The 17,709-nt window shown below is 43.1% G+C and overlaps 1 long non-coding RNA gene across 1 annotated transcript; it reads right to left on the bottom strand.

Moving 5' to 3' along the window:
* Window positions 1-832: 832 nt before the first annotated feature.
* Window positions 833-16,120, bottom strand: LOC143648070 (uncharacterized). The gene is made up of 3 exons (XR_013158342.1): window positions 15,810-16,120; window positions 14,597-14,725; window positions 833-1,183 (listed from the first exon to the last, which is right to left on the bottom strand). It is a non-coding gene; the product is annotated as an uncharacterized LOC143648070 (long non-coding RNA).
* Between the last annotated feature and the right edge of the window lie 1,589 nt (window positions 16,121-17,709).

Below are 17,709 nucleotides of genomic sequence, written 5' to 3'. Positions count from 1 at the left end.
ACTGACCTCACGGAAGGATGGCCTGCCTCTCCCCCTAGGTGAAAAGCACATGACCCTAACCAGGAAGCTGCTGAGATGTCTAACAAGGTAGGTCTTTGAAGCCCAGGGAGCAGAAGGACATGGCACTGTGGGCTGGTGGCATCCTCTTGTCAGGTACCGAGCGAGGTACTGTCCACCAGCACCTCTGCTGGTGATGGAAACCAAGACTGAGAAATCCTTTAAGGTGTGAGCCGTGGCTCACACCTTAAAGACCTTCCAAGGAAACCTGGAGAAAGAGTGGAAGAAGGTTCTGCCATCATAAAAACGAGCCCCACCCCCCATCCAGCAGAGCATGAGTGATTCTGATTATTGTGACTTCATTTCTCCCAAAGCCTGGTGAAGTCTGGGAGAATTAGAGTTTATCTATTTTTAATATAAAATTGGATCCTACCAGAATTCAATTAGTGAACTGTTTTCTTTGCTCAACAAGATCTCGTGAGGGTTTTATTCATGTTGTTAAGGAGACAGCCACAGTGTTCGTTTTCAAACTACGTTCTGCAGTTTTAAGGAATCCCGAAGTCCTAAGAAGCTGTCTCAGGGGACCCCAAATTGAAGAAGGAGAACAGATTTTGCAGGCGGAGGTCTCTCTGTAGATTAGGTGTCCCCATTCCCAGCTAACACAAAATAACTCAGCTTTGTCCAGTTCCATTCACTGGGATTCTGTGACAGCTGGTTCTTAAAGAGGGGGGAGTCCTCCAGGAGAAATAATTTGAAACCACAGTTCTCATGATTTTTTAATGCTGTATAGCATTTCATCGTGCAGATAAATGATCATTTATTAATCAAGCCTCTATGTTTTGGACGTTTAGGTTCTATCGATGTTAGCCATCATGTTCGGCTGCAAATATCAAACTTCTGAAAGACAGTGACTTAAGCAAACTAGGATTTTATTTTTCTCATGGAATGAAAAGTCTGGAGGGAGGCAGCGCTGATCTTGATTTAATGGATCATCTCTAACATCTCACCAGCGCTCCAGACAGGTAAAGGGCAGGGGGCAGAGGTCAGAAGGCACCGGCAGAGTTTTCCTGGAGCTGGCTCTCAATGACGTTTCCTTCCATCTCGTTGGCCACCCCTACCTGCAGAGAGTCTAGAAAATGTTTTCAGGCTGGCACATTTCTTCCTTCCCCAGCCCCAAACTGGGGTCCTGTTAGTAAGGGAGAAGAGAAGGTTAGAAAATTATCTAAACCGTCAGAATGAACATCCATTTTACCACTAAGTTTTTCCTTAATGTAAAGTCATAGAAATGAAATTCTTCTTTTAAAGAGCTATGAGTTGTTCAAAGATTTTCAGACAAGTTTCCTTTCAGAAACATTTCTGATTTTCACTCCCACCAGCGGTGTCTAATTAAAAAGTCTCTAGTCATCAAAAATATTGGTGTGATCGCTTTACTTTTAATCTTTGCTAATTCAGGAAATGAACATTTTATTTCCATGATTTCTTTCCTTGTTTTGAAAATATGTTTTTAAATGTAGAATTATCTTGTTTTGATTCACAACTCATGTGACCAGAATACCCTAACACAGAGCCAATGCACATTTCAAAGTGCACACAAATAACCTAGGGTCTTAGTAAAATGAAAATTCTGATGCAGTGGGTGGGGGAGCCAAGCAAGAACCTGCATTTCTAACAAGCTCCCAGGTGAGGCAGGCGCTGCTGGTCCACGGACCACATTTTTTGTTTTTTCATTTTTTGTTGTTTTTTGCATGGCAGGCACCAGGAATCGAACCCAGGTCTCTAGCATAGCAGGCAGAACTCCGCCACTGAGCCACCGTGGCCTGCCCCATGGACCACATTTTAAGAAGCTACTTCCTAGCAGACCCCCTAGTGAAATTTCATAAAAGACAGAATGCTTCTTTATTCATTGTAGTTTGCCAAAGCTGATGAAATGCAACATGCCAGAAGTGGACTGGCTTTTTTCTACAATTAAGATTTATTAACTTACAGGTTTACAGTTCTAAGGCTGTGAGAATGTCCAAATTAAGGCATCAATGGGATGATACCTTCTCCCCGAAGACAAGCTGCTGGCAATCCTCAGCTGTTCTGTCACATGGCCAGATGTGCGACGGATCTGCTGGTCTCTCTTCTCTGTTGGGTTTCATCACTTCGAGTTTCTGGCTTCAGTGGCTTCCTCTCTCTTTTGTGTGTGTCCTCTCTTTTAGCTTCTGTCTCTCTTAGCTTCTCCGAGGCCTTTTCTCTGTGTTTTCTCTTTTATCTTCTTATAAAGGACTTCAGTAAGAGGATTAAGACCCACTTTGAATGAAGCGGGTCACATCTCAATTGAAATAACCTAACCACAAGGTCCCACCCACAACAGGTCTACACCCACAGGAATGGATTAATTTAAGAATATACTTTTCTGGGGTCCATAAAATCTCCAAGCCATGATAGTATTGTTGAGTGAAAACTCTTTTCTCTGAAGATCAGCCTGCACCCAGAGGGGGGAAAGGCTAGCAAACATCCCCAGTGTGGATTTAATCCCGACCCAAATCTCCACGCATACTCTTGCCCAATTGAACACAAGATTTCTAGGTGGCCTGGGAAGAAAGACCCTGTAGAAACTGAGGGCTGCATTTAAACAGGTTAAACTCAGCAAGGAAAGAAAGCCGAGCCCCTCCACTGCTATGCCCCCAACAGGCCCTGAGACAGAAACCAAGAGATGGAAGAGCTCGAGGCAGAAACAGCAGGCGCCAACTGTGGGCACCTGGGGAAAGTGTCAAGGCGTGATGGCAGAATCAGTTATTAAAATACAAATTTGGATCTGCATTACCTTCATTCCCCACCTGCACACATTCCCGGCTGGCAGCTGAGTTTTGCACGTTCTGGCATCCGGGATGTGGGCCAGCTGAAAAGATTCTTCTTGGCTTTTGTAAAAACTGAATTCCTAAATGAGATTATGCCAAAGGCTTGAAAGATGGGAGCAGAAGGGGAGAAAAGAGGAGAACAGAGGCTTGTGGGTATAAGGAGTAACAGTGGGGGCCTGGGGAGACAGGAGGATCTCAGAGGGTCTGGGGAGTGGAATCCCAGGCACCCAGTCCTTACTCTCAGATTCCAACCCCTCGGATGTGGCAGGCTCTGACGGGCCCAGTGCTAAGGGGATTTCCTCTTATCTTGCCATCTGCTTGGTCTGATATGAAGGTCTCCACACCAATTTTCTGGTGCTTAGAGAGGGTCTAGTTCGTCTTTCCCCACCCTCTTCCTTTTAGCTTCTCTGTGTCTTTATTTTTAAAGTGCATCTCCTGCAAACATTCGTGTAATGTTGAGACAGGGCCATGGCTTGCAAGCAAGGCTTGATTTGGTCCCCAAGGATTACAAGATGAGTTTTTAACACCACTGACATGAATGAAGTAGCTTTTTAATCAATGGGAAAGCAGAATAGGGAACAGAAAAATGCCCAGATTAGAAGTTGAGATCTTAGGATGGCATCTTCGGTGGCCCTGTGTGCCCCCATCCCAACCACAACCCACCCCACTACCACCAACACACCACCCCCCAACACCACCCCAACACCACCACCAACACCCCACGAACACCACCCAAACACTATCCACCACCAAGGCACCCCATCCCACCCCACCACCCCTGGGTGAGAAGTGCACAGGCCTTCGCAATCTGGGGAGAATGTTCGAGCAGGGCCAGGGAGGAAGTGACGCTGTGGGTGTGTGCGTGTGTGTGTGTGCACGCATGCACACACATATATCCACCTGCCAGGCAATGCCTGTTTCCCTAACAACTGGGCCAGCAAGTGTGAAACACCTTCTCAGGCACACGAACACTCTCCTTTGGTTCCTATTCCCCACACAAATTTCACAGCACCATCTACAGAGAAAGACAGAGACCAGAAATCCCCACAAACACAAGTCAAGAAATAGCTTTCGTCTCTCTAGTTTGCTAGTTCTTAACTCTGGTTGTACAATAGCAGCTCCCATCTGAGAGGTTTTCTTAAAAAAGGCCAAAGCCCAGGTCCCATCCCCAGTTGACGCTGTTTCATGGATCTGGGGTGGAGCTGGACATAGGTATTCTTTTAAGGAGATTTTTATTTGTATCAATATTTTTAGAGACTACCAAGTAAGTTTAATGTGCAATCAGGGTTGAGAACCCCTTGTAGTGTGGAAAGACCCGGGGGGGAGGGGGGACACCAGGTAGAAAGTCACCTGTTTGTACAGTCAGGTGTGTCATTCTGCTGCATCACCCAATGACACCAGGGCTGGTGGGCAGCTAAGGACAACCCTGATGAGATGAAACCTGACCAGCAACAGCAGACCCGTCAGAGGTGCCCAGCTACTTGAGAATGGCATCGGATACTGCTGATGCTGGGTTCCCTATGGGAGTGGACCAAAGCTAGAAAACCCCAACACTGCCAGCCCTGTCACTCCTCAGTGAGTGACTAGGCACGAACCACAGCATTACTTGATTCTATCTGAAAGGCCAATATAAATGAATAGGGCTCTTTGCTTGGTTTCTCCCCGCAGAGCTAATGTTTTTATCATCTCCATTTTCCACCTCACCTCAGAGTCCATTGTCCAACACTATGGAAACAATCCTATATGTGGGTTTAATGGAAATAAACCATTTCCATAAGAAATGGGGTTTCTTGTTCAACCTACCTTACAAAAGCTTACTCAACCAGCCAAAGACAAAAGCAGTGCTTTCAAACTACAAAAAAAAAAACTACCTTTTATCCATCAGAGAGAAGCCAGTGGGAGTTGTAATTTTGGCTTGAGGCAGAACTAGTGAGTTTTAGGCTCATTTTGGAAACGGAAAATGTCCCTTTCTTCCTTGAGGCTCACAGTACTTAGCTCACAGTGTGAAACCTCAAATCCAGACCTCCAAGAAATGATATTGTTCTAGGACTGGGAGGTGGGAGAGACAGAAGTTTTCATTCAAAGAATGAGAACTTTTTATGTCACCTTAGTCAAACTAAATCCTGTCCAGTTGTCCAATCCAAGGATCCTTTTCCTAGATTCACTGCCTCCAGGTAAGAACCTTCTAGATTTCATTAATTACAAATATGATTCCCTTCCTGCAAGGACCAAGTCCCACTGGCTGCCTGATTTTTGCAGTAGCAGTCCCAGCCCTTCCTTCCAGTCCATCCTTCTCTGCCTACCAACTTCTCAGCTCCTGCAGAAGCTCAGGTAGGTGTGTGATATGTGCTATAGGCAAAAGTGGAAAAGACCTAACTAAAGGCAAATGCACAATTCCCCATCCATTCTCTGCCAACGCTTTTTTTTAATTGACAAACCAAAACAACATACAAACATGAACATTCTTAACATATAAACATTCCATACATGCTGTACAATCGATTGCTCACAATATCATCACATAGTAGTATATTCATCACCATGATCATATTTTAGAACATTTGCATCACTCCAGAAAAAGAAATAAAAAGAAAAAGAAAAAACTCATGATTACCATACCCCTTACCTCTCCCTCTCATTGACCGTATTTCCAGTTACCCAATATATTTTAACCTTTGTTCCCCCTATTTTTTGATAGCTCTTACCACTCCCTTTCATTGATCACTAGAATTTCAATCTACTCAGTTTATTTTAGCATTTGTTCCCCCATTATTATTTATTTTTAATCCATATTTTTTACTTATCTGTCCATATCATAAGATAAAAGAAGCACCAGACACAAAGTTTTCACAATCACATAGTCACATTGAGAAACCTATATCATTATACAATCATCTTCAAGAAACATGGCTACTGGAACACAGCTCTACAGTTTCAGGCAGCTCCCTCTAGGCTCTCTAATACACCTTAAACTAAAAAGGGGATCTCTATATAATGCGTCAGAATAACCTCCAGGATAACCTCTCAACTCTGTTTGAAATCTCTCAGCCCCTGACACGTTATTTGGTCTCATTTCTCTCTTTCCTCTTTCGGTCAAGAAGGTTTTCTCAATCCCTTGATTCTAAGTCCCAGATCATTCTAGGATTTCTGTCCCACGTTGCCAAGGAGGTTTACACCCCTGAGAGTCATGTCCCATGTAGAGATGGAGAGGGGAGTGAGTTTCCTTGCTGTGTTGGCTGAGAGATAGTCTGCCGACACTTCTGACACAAAAATGTTTGAGGGTGGGTGGTTGGAGAATGGGGGAGGTCAGATGATTATGCAGGGATCTTGTGGCCACTGAAATCCAGAATATGATTTCCTCCCTGTTACTTGTAAACAGAAGTAGAAGGGAACAGCTGCTTCCTTCTGAACTTCTGACAGCTGGATAAGAGCAGTATATCTGTAAACATGGTTCAACCAATCTTCCATTTACTTTCAGTGAACAAAACTTATTTAAACACAGTCAGGACACATCTTCAATGTTTAACAGCTCAACTATCAGCCTGGACTGCCGGAATGGACTCTGTAAAGACAACAGTGGGATAGGGGGAGGGCACTGCATTTCCTCTTTAACCCTGAGCCTGACAGCCCAAGTTCCAGCTTTGTTACTTACTAGTTGTCAGTTTTAAATTACTCAATCTGTCTGGGCTGCCTCCATTGTCTCTTTGGTAAAACAAGGATAACAAAAGAGACAGCATATGTAGCTATATGACACAGAACAAGCACCAATATATTAGTTTGAAAGCACTTTCAAGAAGTTTAATTTGTCATTTGCATTTAATATACAGTGTTGTTTTAGGCAAAAGGGACTATTGAGTATAGAAAGTATAAGAGGAAAAAGATGGGAATTAACAACAAAAAAATAAGGGGCCAGAAAGTGGCATGGATCTTGTTAACACAATCTTAATCTTAAACTAGTAGACCCAGGATCTGTGGGCCTTAGGGAAATGGCAGCACTACTGGATTTTGGCTTATCTCCTTTAAACACAACTGCTCTTTTATTTTCCCCAGGAGGTTTATGAATCCATATTTACCTTGAAACTTAACAGTGGGGTGGCTTCAGTCTTTGCAGATTACGGGCATGTTTCGCATATATGCATGAATGTTGGGTGATAGTGAAACTCAATACAATTGGAACCTGATACCACTATCCATCAAAAAAAAAGCCAATTTTTTTCCCCATCTAGAAACCAAGTTGGAAAACCTCTCTCACAGTTAGTTTTGGCTTTAGAGCCATGTAAATGGCTGAAAAGATGGCTTGTTTGTCCAGATAAGACCCGAGCCAATCTGACACCTCATTTTAGAATTAGTCCGTCTTCCAAAGTCCTGTTCCAGCATGTGGGTGGGGTTAACAGTGTCCTCCTGGCAGCCTAAATGGTCCAAGAGTGTGGTATAATGGTTAAAGAAAATTTAGATGGTACAGCAAGAAACAGGGGGCTGAGCTGGGCTGGGCCAGATGAGACTGCTGGGGGCCAGCATAACGACTCTGAAAGAGTATCAGATATTTGGGGTTTGGCAAACCCTAAGAAGCTTGCTGCCAAGCCCCACTTCCCCCATCCTTCTTTTATATTTCAAAGGAAATTAAACCCACATGTTTTTGATTTGCTGATACTTAAAGCTCATCCAAAGGTGGTTTTGCAAGAGTGGTTTGGACATAAGGAGCCCAGAGAAACTTTAATTGCTATTGTTATTTCTCATTTGGAAAAGCAGACCTGAAATGCTTACATAATAAATGCCATTCCTGCAAAATGAGACCCTAATTTTGTCTTACCAAAACTTTTCATCCTGGACCCACCCAAGAGAGAATAATTGAAGTCAACTTTAGGAGAGAAGCGGTGACTTTAACATAAAACCTGGATATCCATCTTGAAAATTATACTGTTAATTGTTCCTTTTGTTAGTGTTTAAAAAATATATGGAAACCATAGGTGACCCTCCTAGGACTAAAATGGACAGGATTTTGGCAGGGACTGAGAATGCATCCCAAATATTTATGTAGATGGTAGCTGCAAAAATAATGCGAGAGACGGACACAAGCAGGATTTGGAGTTTAATAGGGATCCAGCAATCCTTTAAATGTAAGTGTGAAGATCTCTGGATGCAGAACAAAAGCCAAAACATAGATAAACTCATCACTGGAATGGATAGCAAGTTTGTCATTAAAGACATGACAGAATGGATTGGAAACTAGAAAGAAAGTGGATGGAAAAGGACCTCCAGAAGAGACATTGTTAACAGAAAAGATTTTAAGAAGATTAATCAAGCTCCCCAAGGAATGGCTATTCAGTGGAAGTATGTTCCTGGTCATCAAGACATCAAAGGCAATGAAGAAGCTGACAGATTGGCCACCGAAGAATCTAGAAAATAAGACAGTTTTCAGCAGACGTGATAACCGGCCCTCTTGGAGCTATCATTGCTGGTGGCAATTCCCAATGATTTCTTCCCATAAAACTTGTCTTCTTACACTTATTTGTTTCTACCTTTTCTACCATTGATATCACCAACCTCTCTGTCAAGAAAAATATAATAAAATCAAACTTCCTGCTTAAATATATAGACACACAAATTGAATCTACAGATTTCATCATCTCCTCAGATGCTGGCCCAGGGACGAAAATCTGAATTCAAGACGGCGTCCACAGTAGGTTCTGAGAGCCCAGGTCCCCATTAGGGGTAAGGGGCTACCACAAAAGCTATTCTGCAGAGTTTTCTGAAATGTCCTGCCATTTCTCTGAATGAAAACTAAACAAGCAGCAACCAGATTCTGCTTCAAGGAAAGGGAAGTGCATTATACACTTAAAAACAGTGCTTCTGGACATACCATCTCCAGGCTCCAGCAGTCCACTAAATGTAAGTGCGAAGGTTGAAAACTGTTGGTTAGAAAGAACTGGAACCAGAAGGCCCCTCTTTTCTGAACTAGGGGTTAGCATTTTTCCTTCTCCCATCCTCCCTTAGGCAGTGCACAAGCCTTTTCTCAAGATTCACCCTGGAGGCATCCTCCTGCAGAGGATACTGTGTGTTCTCCTGACAAAAGTGGCTGCTTTGTTCTCCAAGACTGACCCATATCTTCTCCCAGTCCCAGGCACTCAACTACTTAATTGACCGTTTACATTTTGATCTTCACCCTTAGAATCCCCCAGCCCCTAGTCAGGGTCTGGTGCATGCTAAGTGTACATTAAAAGTTTCATGAATGAGTCAATGAAGGCTGAGAAAAAACTGGAAAACAACTGTCAGCCCAATCACCCTCTCTGCTCTGAATACGCAACACTCCTTGCTGCCTCTTGCTTCAGAACTTTCACATCCACCCCTACTCCCCATCCAGGTAACCCCTGCCTATCAGTTTAGATGCCTCCTCCTTTGGAAGGCTTTCTTTCCCGCTTCCCTCCCACCTCTGCATACTGGACAAAATGTTGATGTTTAAATTTAGTGCAAGGTCACCTGAACTGTCTCTCTTCCCCATCAGACTTCTGGCTCCCAGAGATTGAAGGCCATACTTGCCTCCTTCCCCCTCTCCCCAGTGCCCAGCATTGAGGAGGCAAGAACCTAGCATTGCCTCACAGGTTGACTCCTCACCCTGGTGCCACAGCCAGCCTCAGCACCAAGATGGCCCGGTTCTGTGAACTGTAAGAACTTTAAATGGTTACAGTGTTAAGGGACACTTTAAAAAACAGTTCCCATTCCTCCAGTAAAGAAAGAAAGAAAGAAAAGACAGCTTAAAACTGACATTGAAAAATAGTAATCATTTAATATATTGTCCAAACTTGGGACTTTGTTTAGAATGAAAGGAGGTGTTATTAATAAAATTTTGCAGGGACAACAGGTGTAAACCGGATTGCCTCAGGCAGGCAGACTGGGATGTACAGCCACCCTCTGTGGCTTGGGTAATTCCCCAGCCTGTCACATACAAGGATGTGTTTTACCTTCACTTCAAATCCCTTTTTGTTTGTGTTCCCCAGCAAGGGCCAGTCTCATTGTATACACAGTCGCAGCGAGACCAGGGGATTAGCTGTATTCCAGCTGTAGTTAATTCACTGTTGCCGGTTACCAAATGCAGGCCTGATCTCAGCAATTAGTTTGGGCAGATCAAATCAGGGCCTCTTTACACCTGGTCCCTGTTTAATTAGGTTCTAATCTCCCGCCGAGAGTTGGAGGCACCAGGGACCATTACCTAAGTGAGGAATTAGGAGGACAGAGTCACATCCAGATATCACTCCCATGCCCAGGCAACATCTCAGACACAGGTTCAACTCTTCCCTCTAGAAATTCTTCTTGACAACTGTGATTTCCCCCAGCATAGCTGGGGAAATGACCCCCTTTTTTGCTACAGACTTCTTTTATCTCTTCCCAAGGGAAGGTCATGTTCCTGGTGGTATTTCTTTCTGAGGTAATTAATTATTGGACAGGAGTGAGTCAATTAAGGTTGCCCATTGAATCAACAGGGTCTGCTATGATTTATCAGGATAATGAGGTGGGAGACAAAGACATCTCTTTTTTTTCCCTCTCCTTCCTGATATTTTAGCTTCTTTTCTTCTTTTTGGAAAATGACCCAACACTAATGAGAAACGAGTCACTTATTGTTAGGATGCAAATAGAGAGATGAATGACATCAGTAATTAAATCTCCAGCCCTCTTTGGTATAATGGAGCCATTTGTCAGGTGATATTATTCAATTAATTAATTCATTAGGGCTACCATACTTCCCCAAATCCAGCCATTCGAACTTCAGCTCCAGCAATTTATATAGTACAAAAATAAAATGGTTAATAAAGGCATAGTGAGTCCATAAAGAAGGTATTTTAATCACCACAGGAGACCTAGATAGAAGCAAGTGATTGCAAACTTGTAAAATGGTCACAGCCACCATGCACCTCTTCCTACCACAGGTTGTACAAACACTCTTGGTATTCCTTAGCTCAAAGAAGACAAAAGGAGGAGGTCAGACCGGTCTAGCTCACCTTCTTATGCCAACTTAGAGATCACTGATGAGGCAGCTGGTGGGTGCTCATCTGTGGGCCAGGGAGGGCGAGTCAGGTGATACAAAATGTGCTACAAAAACACTGAGGAGTTCTCCAGGACAACAGCTCCCAAGCCAAGTGGTCAGTTTCTGCCTCCTTTCTCGCCTATCTTTTGCCAGTGTTCAGAGGAGAGTCCTGGCCCCTCTCTATGCCCACCCATTTCTCACTACTCACAACTCAATTAGTTCTGTCTCTGGTGAATCTCAGACTAATAAATAAACCCACAGCCTCTTTAATCTCCTAACTCTTTGCAACTCTTGACAAGTTGTCTCAGAATTCTTTACTCCCCTCCTAGGGGGAAACTTGCCTTCAAAAAAAGAAGGTAATAAATAGTCCAGAACCACATCTACCTAAGGAAATTAATATCATGAACTTCCAAGGCCAGTGACTCTTTCAGAATCTCAACAAACTCCTGTTCACTTCTTCATCTGCTTCCAAATCAACCCTTCCTTCAACCACCACCGTTTAACATAAATAAAATAGTATTTCTATGACTCATTTATTGTTTGATTCTGCTGTGATTAGCTACCAATACTACAAGAGTGCTGTGATGTGCTCTTTTTCACAGTGATGCAGCAGTATTTCAGCTATCTTCAGGATTAAATACGCTCTTCTGTGCTGGCGTGGGAACCTACCTACCATTCCCAGGAAAACAGCTCACATTCCAAACAGCTGACTTCCAAAGGCTGATACATAATCTGTTTGTGAGTTGGGAGGCTGCCTACACAGCTCCAGCCCCTTTCTCGCCACCCAGCTAATCAAGTCATCTTTGTTTCCATGGCCCATTCTTCAGGCTGGAGTGTGAATCAACAGGGAATGCACCAAAAGCCAGAAAGCCAGGGTGACAAGGCTAGGGATTATAGAGTTGTGTTTCTCAAACTTGAGCCAGCATCAGAATCACCTGGAAGGCTTGCTAAAACACATCGCTGAAAGTCTACATTGGGAACAAGAATTTGCATTTCAAACCTTCCTTCTAGTAGACCATTTATCTTCAGAAAAAGATGGACTCATCCAGGGACCATACGCTGAGAGCCATGGGCCCAGGTCATACAGAGAGAGACAGAGAGATGTATCAATTTTTAGAATCTCAAGCTGCAAGACCTGGTTGGTCCAAAGCTCACTCTTCCCTGGGATGGATTATGTTAGATGTGAAGCAGCCCATCCTTGAGTCTCCTCTACCATTATCTGCAGGCGAAAACCATGCCCTAGAGTGAGATGAACAATTTCCTGCAATCGGCAAATATCACTTGCAATTTTATAATTAAATCTGGAAATAATGCAGATGACTCGTAAGATGCAGGATTTCTGAATGTTTATGTAAATGGTCTTTTTCTGCCTCTTGATAGATGTCACACATAATCACAGATGTTCAGCAGGTTTGACAAGGCTTGAGCATCCGTCCCCACAATTCTTCACTGAAGACTCAGATGCTCATACATTTGTTAAAGCTGGACAAGGAGCTGACAATTTTACTTCTAAACCACTATGACTTCAATGATCATCTAGTCCAGCATTTTCCAAACTTCCCTTTGAATCTCGTTCACAGAGATCTACAATCCAACCATTTCCCTTTGCAATCAGTATTCCTTTCATCATTTTAGTGCATGCCTTAGCCTGGGTTCTCCTCATAAAGCAGAGCCTGAATCCAGGGTTTTTGTGAAGGGAGCTTGTTTTGAGAATGACCCCAGCAGACAAGAGTATAGGAGTGGAGGGAGCAAAGCAGGGAAGGAGGGAGGAGGAGAGAAAGAAGTTACATGATCCATCTGGGCTCCTGTGGGGACCTGCTAAGACACAGTATAGAATGAACCTCAGAATTTTCTTCTTATGGGAAATAAAAGGGGAGCATTAACCATGAACTCCCATCCCCTCTTGGACAAGGGTGGTCCTATGAAGTGCAAACTCCCTCACACTTCCAGATTGCTCATACACAAATGCCAGGGTGTGGTGTCAGAGAAGCCCGGGGCAGAAAGTGAGACATCTGTGCAGCTGAAACCTAGTGCTTTCTGGTTACACCTGCACAAAGCCGGTTGCTGCTGCAATCACTGAGTCACAGGTGGGTCAGAAGGTGGGAGAGGCACAGAGAAGGTATCCAATTCGGTATGTTGTGAAAAAGAAGAACCTGGGAGAACAAAAACTCTTTTTCAACATATGTGATGCATTTCAAGTTAGTATAATCTTTAATAATCAGTACATTTAAAAATTCAATCAAATGTGATGGTTAACACAGAATTTCACCATTTCTTGCCTAAAGTCCATAAACCTTATATTGTGCCTATAGACCCTATTTCTACAACTGTCCACAATTTCTGTGCCAAAAAAAGTATCTAGGAAAAAGTGACTAAACAATAAATGTCATGATAATGACTTCAAGGCCACCAGATACATGAAGAAAGTCAGTACAAGAGTTATTGTGTATCAGCTGTTTGGTGCTCAGGTTAAAGCATAGATTGATATTAACTAGGACTTGGGGGCATCAAAAATTGCTTTCAAGCTTTTCTGAAAAGCTTTCAAGCTTACTTCAATCAACTGGCTGCTACTTGTAATCACTTCTGTATGACCCATCTGTTCCCTATATGTGGAAACCAAAATTAGACGTCATTGTCACTATCATCTTTTCTTTCTGTAACACTGAGTTTCCAAGGTCCAGGCACATCTTAAGATAGACAGACTCTGATGAGATAAAGGGCATCCCTGGATAATGTCAAGATTATCATGAGGCAACTTGCTGAAATATTAATGTGAATCTCCACAACTGTGTTGCCAATGCTTCTTAGTCCTTAAAAGATGATCCACTCAGGATATGGACGAAACAGCACATGGCTAAGAGGAAGGGCCATTTGAAGCGGAACAAACGATATCAGCTTCAACATGGCAAAGGGTTCAGCACACAAAGGCCAACTCAGGAGCCTGCACATTTCAGCCACCATCCCTGCTGCGCATGCTGGTGGGTTACCCACCCACTTAGGGACCCTGAAATTGTTCTGCCCTGGAGGGTAAAAGTACTTAAACCCCTTCTAGAAACTTTTTATCTTTGACAATTTCAAAAATATGCAAAAGTAGAGAATCAAGGATAATGAGCCCCCAAATACCTCAACCAGCTCAAACAATTTTCACGGCCAGTCTTACCTCGTTTACAAAATGATTTTTTAAATTAAAAATATTTGACTAGGTAGCATTTCTGCTCCTAAAGGCAGGAAACTGGGAAGGTTTTTATGACCCCCTGCTGGCCCTTGCTTCAGTGACCTCGTTCAATCCTCCCCTTTTAAGAGGGAATGCTAGGCTTCTCTCGTTTTCTCTGGCTATCATTTATGCTTGCAGCAAATTAAGTGGACTCTGTGTATGATTTCAGCAATGGCGACATACAATCCCAGCATTAAAGAACAGAATTTTCCAGGGCAAGAAGGGGCAGAAAGGGAACAGAGGGAATGTTGCCACGAGCAAAGGCTCCTCAACACAGTATCTCCAGCTGAGCTACAAAGCCACCGGGCGCCTGGATGACAAGTGAGGCCATCTGACAATCCATGGCTTGTTCTCCTTCTGCAAGGGATCCTACTATTTCTAAGGCGTTGATTGGCTGTGCTGGCAAAACGCAGCATCGCCCCGGGCTTCCTGCAGTGGCCGGCGAGCCCACAGGCAAAGGGGGGAAGGCCTGCTGTTTTCCCGGAGACTAAGCCTCCCCCACCGGGATTGCAGCACACCCACCTTTTCTCCAGAAACAAAGAGGGGGCTGAGTCGGGCAGTTTACTTCCTTGTCTCCTTCGTTCGTGATGAAGCTCCAGCCAGCAGCAGGGATCAGCCTCTTGCTTTTTGTCCAATTACTTGTCTTCTACTCTAGAAAAACAACGGAGGTCTGCCAACAATCTGCAATCTCCTGAATCTCAAATAGCCTATCCAATGGCTCTATCCAAGGAATTGTGTTGGTTCCTATACAAGAAAACCTTTTGGAGTGAGAGTCAGGAGTCCAAGAAAGGCATTTGGTTATTTTTGCCACTTGTCCACACTTTGGAAAGGATGGGAACTCTGCTTTTGACATGAGCTATTGGATTTCAAATCACATCTGCCTATAAAACATACCTACTTGAACACTGATTCCAAATTTTACCTCACTTTAGGACTTTTTATTCTTCTATCTACTCCTCCAAACATGCACATGTCCCTTCACACACACATTCTGTTTCTTCCGCATATAGGGGCTAAAGTTTCAGAATAGTTTAAGGAATTAATACTAATACCCCATTTCCATATTACAATGTCCATCTTTTTAAAAAATAATCAACAGAAGCGGCCAAGTGAGAAGCTGGATTGCTGCATTCAGAACACAATGCTTCTCAGACTGACCACGGCAGTCAACGTGATTAGTCATTATGGAAGGAGCTTCTGAGGTGAGGGAAAATGAAAGGCAAAAGGGGCAAGGGAAAAAGAAAGAAACCACCCAGTAGCTTCAGAATATTGCAGAGGGTGTCTGGCTCATTACATATCAACCCTGAGACTGAAGGCAGAGATCAGACATAAAGTTCAGGGAAGCCTCCTAGAAGCAAATAATATTGCCGAGAACCTAACTGCCATATTGGCAGACAGACCCTAAACTGACTCCTCCTTATGGGACGGCTGCCTGCTTGAGAGGAAAGCCGAGGACAGGCATTTCATTGTTTGTGAAGAGAATATATATAGATCTATTTCTCATAGCCGTGGAAGCATTTAGAACCCAAAGCTTAGCTTGTCTTTTAGTTAAAAAAAACAGAAAGCCACACTGTTTTACAAAAATGATTCCTACCATGAAAGAGCAATCCTTAACTCATTTCAAAGGCAAAGAAAGTTACTTCTCAGAGATTTTGCTTTTTATTGTTCATCCAAAATTGAGAAAAAGAAAGCAGCCTCCCCTGCCCTCCTCACCTCTCTTTTATCAACTACCTACCTTCTCTCAGTTCCCGTAGCCTTTGGCAGATGTCCTTTTAAACCACAACTTTATCTTCTCGCATTTGTGGACAGCTCTTCTATCCCCTAGGATTTAGGAACTTAATCAGTGTTGCTGAACAATTGAAGGCATTTAGTAATTATGAGAGTTCAATCATATCTATTGAATTAACCTCCTTTTAAGAAAATAGGACAGACAGGAGTGAAAGAAAAGTCACAATTGTAGGTTTGTAGCAAACTTCACTAGACATGGAAATTGTAATACAAACATTAAACTCAAAGGAAATTGAATCAGAATCCCTATAGGGTGACCAAACTGTGCCCATTTGTCCAGGACTGCCCCAGTGAGTTTAGCAACTCAGGAAATCCCTCAGGCTTGGGTAATCCGGAAAGGTTGGTAAACATGCAGGACATGGGTGACTGTCAGAGATTGAAATCCAAATGGTGGCTTACTTGGAGACCAACATAATTTGAGAAGCCTCGTTGCAAATGCACATCTACACTGTATACCTCCCTTACCGTTAGGCTCCACATCAGCATTCTATTTATTTCCTTCACGGCATTTAAAATAATGTGATTATTTTTCTGTTTATTCATTTTTTTGGGGGGGGGGGTCATTCCTCCTTCCTCAGTGTAAGCTCCAAATGGACAAGAGCATCATCTGGTCTACCTCCCACCATAGCAAGCAGAGGAGATTCCCAGATACATCCTGAGGGAGTACTGAAGGCTTCCTCAAATCACAAAGCCTGACACAGCTCCTGAATTCCACTGATTCTAAGACAGTTTCCCACTGTCTCACATCTTTGCACATATCGGGATTGAAAGTGTCTTTCAGAAGTCACCAGCCAGGTGGCAGGCATGACATCATTGTTACTGCCTTCTCCCAGGCATCAACTTGGTCATAGCTATTCACATTGTTGTTTTGTTGTCCCTTCAGCTGAGCTATGTGCCTGTGTTAATTTCATGTGCTAGTGTCATTGCCAGTTAGAAATGTCTTCAAAAAAGATTTCCCTAAGATTCAGGATTAAAATGACAAATCATTTTGTGCTCAGAAAGGCATGGAAGTCAAGCCATAGGATGTAAATGTGATGTGATCAAAAAGTACTTGTCATGGACAAAATGATTGTGAGTCCATGTTTTCTTGCCAAAGAACAACCAAGTAACTTAGAAACCTCAGAGAGAAGATATATATACGTGGGATAAGCTGAATTGCTTTCTATTGCTGAGATAATTGTTTAATATCAAGTCTCCTAGAAAAGATGAAGACTAATTTCAAAGGAATCTGATGTGATTGCACCATATGTTACTCAGGACTGTCATTAAGGCATTGGTCACAGTAGTGTTTTGCCTATTTTATTAGTGTACGAAATAATGACAGATCTTATAAGCAAGGGCATCCTAGACTTGATAAAATAAGGAATTAGTCTTTCCCAATCTCATTTAGTTGATATAATAGCCCTCCACGAAGCCCTCCTAGATGCCACCAAGGAGATTGCTGGTACATGACAAGGCCAGGAAAGCATAGAAACTCATTCTGCCTGTACACCTGGCCAGGACCTCTGGAGATTGAGTTCTCCCCCAGCCCTTGCTCCTGGCTTGGGTAGAAAGGCCTTCTGGTACCAACATCAACTTCAGTCTTCAGGTCCCCTTAAGCTTCCTAGCAGAGTGAGAGGAACCCAACATTGTGAATGTGATTAACCCCACTGAATTGCATGCTAGGGAGTAGCTGAGATGGGAACTTCATATGGCATAAGTTTCTGTACTTTAAAAAAGAGACTAAAGATACAATAGCAACTAAATGCAACACATGATCTTGAACTGGAACTAATAATGTAGGAGAAAATGCCCTATGAAAAATGAAACATATGAACATATGAAACATATGAAAAATTGAAATATGG

Source organism: Tamandua tetradactyla, chromosome 10 (assembly GCF_023851605.1).
Source record: "Tamandua tetradactyla isolate mTamTet1 chromosome 10, mTamTet1.pri, whole genome shotgun sequence".
Lineage (NCBI taxonomy): Eukaryota > Metazoa > Chordata > Mammalia > Pilosa > Myrmecophagidae > Tamandua > Tamandua tetradactyla.
This window is presented reverse-complemented; position numbering and strand designations above follow the sequence as displayed.